The following is an 8,102-nucleotide window of genomic DNA, read 5'->3' as shown; positions in this document are numbered from 1 at the left end:
GGCTACGGATAAGACAAATGAGTATAGATGGATGATAGCCAGTCTTCCACCAGCAGCCTGACAAACTAGCTATCCATCCAGCTGTCTTTTGTCCCTGTGTGTGTGTGTGTGTGTGGTGTGTGTGTGTGTGTGTGTCAGAGTCTGAGTGGGTTGGTGCACACACACGTCCACTGTATCGTTCTATTACATGGGCCACTGCCTGCGACGTTTCTCCGATTTCACCCCCTGCTCGCCTAGACGTGTCGGGTGGCCCGTGGGGACAGGGTGGGGTGCCGGCAGACATTATCCGTCTGGAGCTCTGTGCTTACAGACCAGAACGGCACCGCACTCGTGCTGCACACAGCACTCCAGATACACACATGCACAACAACACACTGGGTTTACTTTGGAGAAAACGGCATATTCTATTAATTTTACTTTAAAAGACACCAAACAGACAATTGGAGTTTACATTTATTTACAGTTCAGCTTAATAACACAGCACTCACTTCATTCCTTGAATTATTTTATGGATTTATCTATGAATTTATCAGTTATGAGATACCTGATAACAATTCTTAAGAGTATGCTTTGGTGTTTTGTTCAGGAACATCCGAACTATAAGAGAAAAGGGACACAAACATGATCTCATTGTCCACTGTATAGTTATTGTTCCTACTTAAATTTGAAGTTGTTTGTGACTGTATTTGTTATGCATTGCAAATAATACGAATGATATGAATTACGAATAATAGAGTTACTGTTTACTAAGCACACATGTAATCAATATGATTGCTGGAATTAAAGAGTGAACTATAATGCTTTCATGAACCACATGACCTCATCAGTCATAGAGCCAGCTTAGTGCAAAATATCTGGAGTTATCATTCTTTGCTCTGTAATCATGCTTCATTGTTCCAGCAGTCACCGTGTCCCATGGCCTCTTAAGACTATCGACATGACTGACGCCCGCCCTCTAGTGGTCAGCCATGTTCCTGTCAGTCAGGTGGCTGTTCTTCATCATTACTCAACACCAGCAGACAGACTGTAACAAATTAAAAAACTCCTGCTATTAAAACAAATTAATTCTCGATCAATATTATACTAATAATGTCAAATGTGGACAAAGCCTGGTGTGAAGGTTTGGAGAGGGGTGGCAGACCCTCGTTAACATTATATGGGAAATGGATGAGATGGCTCGGTTAACTCAGTTAGTGAACAAACTTGGCAACGTAGTTACTGAATATACATGTATCTATGTTATTCTAAAACAGTACTGTGTTCATACCTGAGAATACTGTTATTTGGGGTATAAAGACAGCAGCTCATTTTGTATACTTTTCGGCATTTTGCATTTTGCATACATCTATCAAAAGCAAAACTATCACAGTCAAAAATGAAATGTTGCGAAAATGATTATGCAAGTAAATAAAAGGGAAAAATGCCACTCTGTACTATCTTAGGCCACGTTTACACTGAGCCTGGATTGCCTGAATCCAGATTCATTTTTGGATCCGGTACCTTTTTTTATCGCAAATACACGGAGTCGTGTCAAGAAAATGCTCATTTTATTTGCGTTTAGACGGAAACGCTAGAGCAGAGTGGAGTGGTTGAATCTGCTGTAAAGACGTCATGGAGCATGCGCATAAAGTGACAGAAGACAGAAGTCGAGATCCAACTAGCTCAGGGGTGGCTAACCAGTCCAGCTCAAAGAGCCATAATAAAACCCAACACCATTTCAAAGAGCCACACTGTTACCTGACCATCAATGGCATGAAATGGTTCAACATAAAATAAGAGCCATAGAGAAGAGGTGACGGAGAATAATAATTGTATTTAATAAATTATCATGTTTTCAAAATACAGGAGAGCAAGGTGGCGGTAAAATAACTGTAACAACACACTCTCTCTCTCTCTCACTCACACACACACACACACACACACACACACACACACACACACACACACACACACACACACACACATACACTCCAACTAACTCACTCACAGAAAGAAAAAAACTGTGTACATAACTGTGTCTCAATTACTGTGTTAATGTCAGATATCCACTGTTCAAAGGTGTGCCGTGACAGCTGCAGGTCTGACACAGACTGCTTTAATCCCTCATTGTCAGGGTTGAGGATAGTGTGGTGGAAAAAATGTTAAACTCTTAATTACAAAGTATTTATATACGTACAATTAATCAATGTATAATAACCTGTGTGTAGATTATTAACTCATGTAATAATCAGTATAAGTAGAGCATTTCATGTACCCATGTATATTAACCAGTGTGTAGATTATTAACACTCAGTATGAAAAGTCATTATAAATGAAACACGAGCAAATCAACATAATCACTGGGATATACACAATAACATCATTGTCAAAAATACTGTGCTATTATAAAATAAGTTAGAATGCCCAATCTGTGCTCAAATATAGGGCTGGGCACAGTGAGAGTAAGGAATCAGTACATCAAGGACTATAGAGATCCGCTACATATAGGCCGGAAGGTCTGAAAACCAGATAACCCAACTCTGTTACTGGCCTAAACTTCTAAACTTGGCATAGATTCAACTCAGAGTTCATCTAAGGGCAGGGCATGATTCCAACCTAGAGGTTACTTAGAGCACATCTTGGTGCAGGTGGCCCAAGACCCGACCCATGAGGCCTGACGTTTCACTGTCCCAAATAAAAAAAACATATACGCCCAATTAGAGGGGGGTTGACCCCTTTGTAGCTGGACTTCTGTCACAGTGGCCCGGCCTTGGAAAACTGTAGAGGAAGACAGCTCCTATCCTCTGTCTCTTTCTAAGGAAGGCTTACTCGTTTACAATGTGTTAGATGTATCCAGGTGACTCTCTCCGCTATTTTGACTGTGGTAGATGTTGACAGTAGCACTTGGTATGGTCTGTCCCACTTGGGCGAGTGGCAGTGTTTTCTTTTGAGGCCGTTGATTAGGAACCAATCTCCTGGCCCAACCTTGGTTTCAGCCTCACAGGTTCCTGTGAAGCAGAGAGTTCTGAGAGCATTTTGCTAATTCACATTTTTGCCATATATTCTGCAAATGTATATTCAATCTCTTTGTCTGTTTCAGCAAATGGTTTGAGAGTTTAGGCAATGTAGATTCTTCCATACATCATTTCAAACAGTGATAACAACATGCATGCTTAATTTCACTAATTTCACTCTTGGATTCTCAATTTGCTTTTAACTCAATAAAATCAATAATGAATGATTAAACATCTTTCTCATAAAATTTAAATAAGAAGTACAAATACTGTAAATCCTCAAATAAAGACCGGGATTCAATTAGAAGCCGGGCTTCAGATAGTAGCCGGGGGCGTGGTCGATACGGACAAATAAAGGCCAGGCCTTTATTTAAATCTTTTATTTGGGGCTAAACAGTGTATATTCTATACATAATAATATGTTGGGACACCATTGTTTAATTTATTCTAAAACCCATGTATTGTTGGAACAATTCTAATGCCCAACCCACATCACATCTCTTCCTAATAAGTTTGTAGGGCATGTTTTTTAAACATAATCTGTATTTTAAATATCTCTCCTGTTTCAGACTCTGCTTTTAGATGTCTCTTTCTTCTTACAACCTTACTGTTTTGGGCATCTAATTCTCTGATTACTGCTCAGCAGGCACCAGAGTCACACAAAACAAAACAAAACAAAACAAAACAAAACAAAACAAAACAAAAAATCATTGGCTTTCTTGCCACCATTAACGTAAGCTTTGCTCTGTTTGGCGCAACCAATACTGCAAAAACATTTTCAAATCTGTGTTTACAGTTTTCTTCTTGTTGTAGACATTTTAAACCACCTCTTATTTCCATTATCATGTACGTCTTCTGATTTTGACACACTTTTTCCCATTTGTAAGTTATTTTATGTATTTCTCTTAATACCTCTAACTGATCTTGAAACCTTTTAAATTACCTTTATCTTATTCTTCACACTAGGGTTAGTTATGTTTCTATTTTCAGACTCTGTTTGTTCTTGAGGTCGCAATGCTGAGTCAACCCGAGCCCGACCAGAGGTCCTCCGTCTCTCTCGTTTTGTGAGGAGGTTGAGGCCAGGGGATTTCCCTGGGGTGATCAGTCCCATACTGGTTTCGGGTCAAGGCATCTCAGTAATGCGAAATCAGTCCTTTAATTACATAAATTATGACTACAATTATCTGTGTTTTACCCATTGTAAAAAGTTTGTCAGTATGTTTGCACATTCAGCATTTGCTTTTATTTCCATATGTTTCATATCCCCCTCTAACTGGGATATGTCATCAATTTTAGATCCCTTGTTTCCCATTTTTTATTATTCGTATAGCCTTTTTGCTAAAGCACCCAGGGGCTTACCAGGGGATCCCACAGGAAAACAGAAATGGAAAAGTTTGTTCCCTTCATACAAGGCGAACAGGAATATATATACAGAAATATCCGGAGAAATAGGCCTAGCGAGTTTTCAAGTTCAGATCACTGCGCTTTTACATATAGCCTTTAGCGTTCCACCATGGCAACAGGCCTGCTTTAACAGAAAAGTCCTCTCTTCAGGAAGGCTGTTTTAACCTTGAGCTAACGGTACCCTTCTTCAGGAAGGTGAACAGTGCTTATATATCTTTAGCGCGCGCTAACCTTTTCCTTCTTCAGGAAGGTGATCATGGCAACAGGTCTTCTGTACATATAACCTTTAGCGTTCCAAAAACGAACGGCACCCTTATTCAGGAAGGTGAACAGTGCTTATATATAACAGAAAAAGTCCTCGCTTCAGGAAGGTGCTTTTTAACCTTGAGCGCTCCAAAACATGAAAACTACAGACAGGAGTCTCTCTAACTCTAGCAATTCGTTCAACACACAGGGCAAACAGGCAAAGTCCTTCTTCAGGAAGGTGCTCTTGTTCCCCTTTCCACCCCGCGGCAAACAGGCAAAAAGTTTGTCTCAACCCCAAGAAAAACTATACTAGCGTTCACGCACAACAAACAAACAATATACTCACAAACAGCTCGGAGTCCACCCCCTATAGTTCAATTAAATTCCTTCACTCTCGGCTCTCCTCGCTGGCAGGCCCTGGCCTCCTTCCAATTTAAGTTGGAGGTCTTTAGAAAAACAGCCTCGTACTCCTCCGTAAGGTTCAGGTCCTGATGATTAGCCCAGCGTGGAGAGTCGATGAGGTTGTTGGAATCCCGATCACGAGCCCCCAAATATGATAGGTGAAAATTCACCCTAGTTACCTCAGGACTCCGGAGCTGCATGTAAGTATATTTATTAGACAAACAATCGGAAATAGAAAATTACAATCGGGCTCACTCCCAGCACAAGGCTGAAAGTGAAGCCATATTAAACACATTGCACAAGGTTTATATAGACAGAAGTTTAGTAGGGATAATCACCTGGTGGATCTCTGACGTCCGAGGCAAGGATAGAAGTTTTGCACAAGGTCGGAAGAAGCACAGTTCGACCCTTCTTATCACTTCTGGTCTAAACATGCTCTTGTACATATGCAGACTAAGTGGCACCTAATAATCTAAGTTACACACGCACACAGAAAATCCATGTTCCTGCTTTCATAAGCACATGATTCATACAAGGAATATATTAATACAAGGCACTTGATTCATATATTCTTAAGTCATTAAGAGTGTTTGGAAATTATCTCCATCAGGGGTGATAAGGGATATATGGTGACAGGAGAAGCGCCAAGGCCAAGCTAATGTATAAAATGATGTTCAAACCATTGTAATAGGAGTGCTGTCTCGAGACGAGCTCAGGTTTATGCTTTTGGTATTGCACTGACTAAATAAACCTTATTTGCTTCACACTCTGCCGGGTTTGCTGACGTTTTTGAAGATCTTCTTCAGGAATCAACGAGAAAAAAGAGTTTTAATTGGATCAGAATATACAGTTTTTCCTTATCTCAAACCTACAAATCTGCAACAACATCATGTAAACAAGACTTCACAGCCTCTCCCTCACTATATGACTTTTTTTGCTCGAGCAATATTCCATGCCACCTGATACGATGCCAATGTGACCGTTTCAGAGTACTTCGTAAATTTTCGAAAAAGCTGAGTCTGTTTCTCTAACTGACGTTTCAAAGTATTTACCTTGTGCTTGCGTAGCTCTGTGCCTTTAGGAAACTCCTGACCTATGTTATCATGGTGTGTGGAGAAATGGCACTCCAAGTTTGAGGCTTTAAAATGCGACAGTGATGACTGGCAAATTAATCAGAGGGGTTTTCCATTTTGCTCCACGACGCGCACTGCGCCATACATCATACATACATACATTACATTACATTGTTTGTGTAAGTTACTGTTTTGTAACTTCCGTCTATAATAAACAATCTTTTCGTGAAAGCGGGGTCTCTCTCTCTCTCTCTCTCTCTCTCACACACACACACACACACACACACACACACACACACACACACACACACACAATCAACTTTTGCTACTTGTGCATATTTGTCCTCTTAAACACCCATGCATGCACACGAAGGAACATCAGTCACCTACACCAACTTCTTTAGAGACCCTATCCACCACCCACAGCTGTACCATGCATGTAGCAAAGGACAATGAGGCCCTGAAAGCCATCCAACAGGGGAAGTGTAGAGCACAGCACAGCCACGATGTTGTTTAACAGGGGTAGTGTAGAGCACAGCACAGCACAGCCACGATGTTGTCCAACAGGGGAAGTGTAGAGCACAGCACAGCCACGATGTTGTCCAACAGGGGTAGTGTAGAGCACAGCACAGCCACGATGTTGTCCAACAGGGGTAGTGTAGTAGAGCACAGCACAGCCACGATGTTGTTTAACAGGGTAGTGTAGTAGAGCACAGCACAGCCACGATGTTGTTTAACAGGGGAAGTGTAGAGCACAGCACAGCACGGCCACGATGTTGTTTAACAGGGGAAGTGTAGAGCACAGCACAGCCACGATGTTGTTTAACAGGGGTAGTGTAGAGCACAGCACAGCCACGATGTTGTCCAACAGGGGTAGTGTAGAGCACAGCACAGCACAGCCACGATGTTGTCCAACAGGGGTAGTGTAGAGCACAGCACAGCACAGCCACGATGTTGTTTAACAGGGGTAGTGTAGAGCACAGCACAGCCACGATGTTGTTTAACAGGGGTAGTGTAGAGCACAGCACAGCCACGATGTTGTTTAACAGGGGTAGTGTAGAGCACAGCACAGCCACGATGTTGTCCAACAGGGGTAGTGTAGTAGAGCACAGCACAGCCACGATGTTGTTTAACAGGGGTAGTGTAGTAGAGCACAGCACAGCCACGATGTTGTCCAACAGGGGAAGTGTAGAGCACAGCACAGCCACGATGTTGTCCAACAGGGGTAGTGTAGAGCACAGCACAGCACAGCCACGATGTTGTTCAACAGGGGTAGTGTAGAGCACAGCACAGCACAGCCACGATGTTGTCCAACAGGGGTAGTGTAGAGCACAGCACAGCACAGCCACGATGTTGTTTAACAGGGTAGTGTAGTAGAGCACAGCACAGCCACGATGTTGTTTAACAGGGGTAGTGTAGAGCACAGCACAGCCACGATGTTGTCCAACAGGGGTAGTGTAGAGCACAGCACAGCACAGCCACGATGTTGTCCAACAGGGGTAGTGTAGAGCACAGCACAGCACAGCCACGATGTTGTTTAACAGGGGTAGTGTAGAGCACAGCACAGCCACGATGTTGTTTAACAGGGGTAGTGTAGAGCACAGCACAGCCACGATGTTGTTTAACAGGGGTAGTGTAGAGCACAGCACAGCCGCGATGTTGTCCAACAGGGGTAGTGTAGAGCACAGCACAGCCACGATGTTGTCCAACAGGGGTAGTGTAGTAGAGCACAGCACAGCCACGATGTTGTTTAACAGGGGTAGTGTAGTAGAGCACAGCACAGCCACGATGTTGTCCAACAGGGGAAGTGTAGAGCACAGCACAGCCACGATGTTGTCCAACAGGGGTAGTGTAGAGCACAGCACAGCACAGCCACGATGTTGTCCAACAGGGGTAGTGTAGAGCACAGCACAGCACAGCCACGATGTTGTTTAACAGGGGTAGTGTAGAGCACAGCACAGCCACGATGTTGTTTAACAGGGGT

Source organism: Clupea harengus, chromosome 22 (genome assembly GCF_900700415.2).
Source record: "Clupea harengus chromosome 22, Ch_v2.0.2, whole genome shotgun sequence".
NCBI lineage: Eukaryota > Metazoa > Chordata > Actinopteri > Clupeiformes > Clupeidae > Clupea > Clupea harengus.
Note: the sequence above shows the minus strand (reverse complement) of the source record.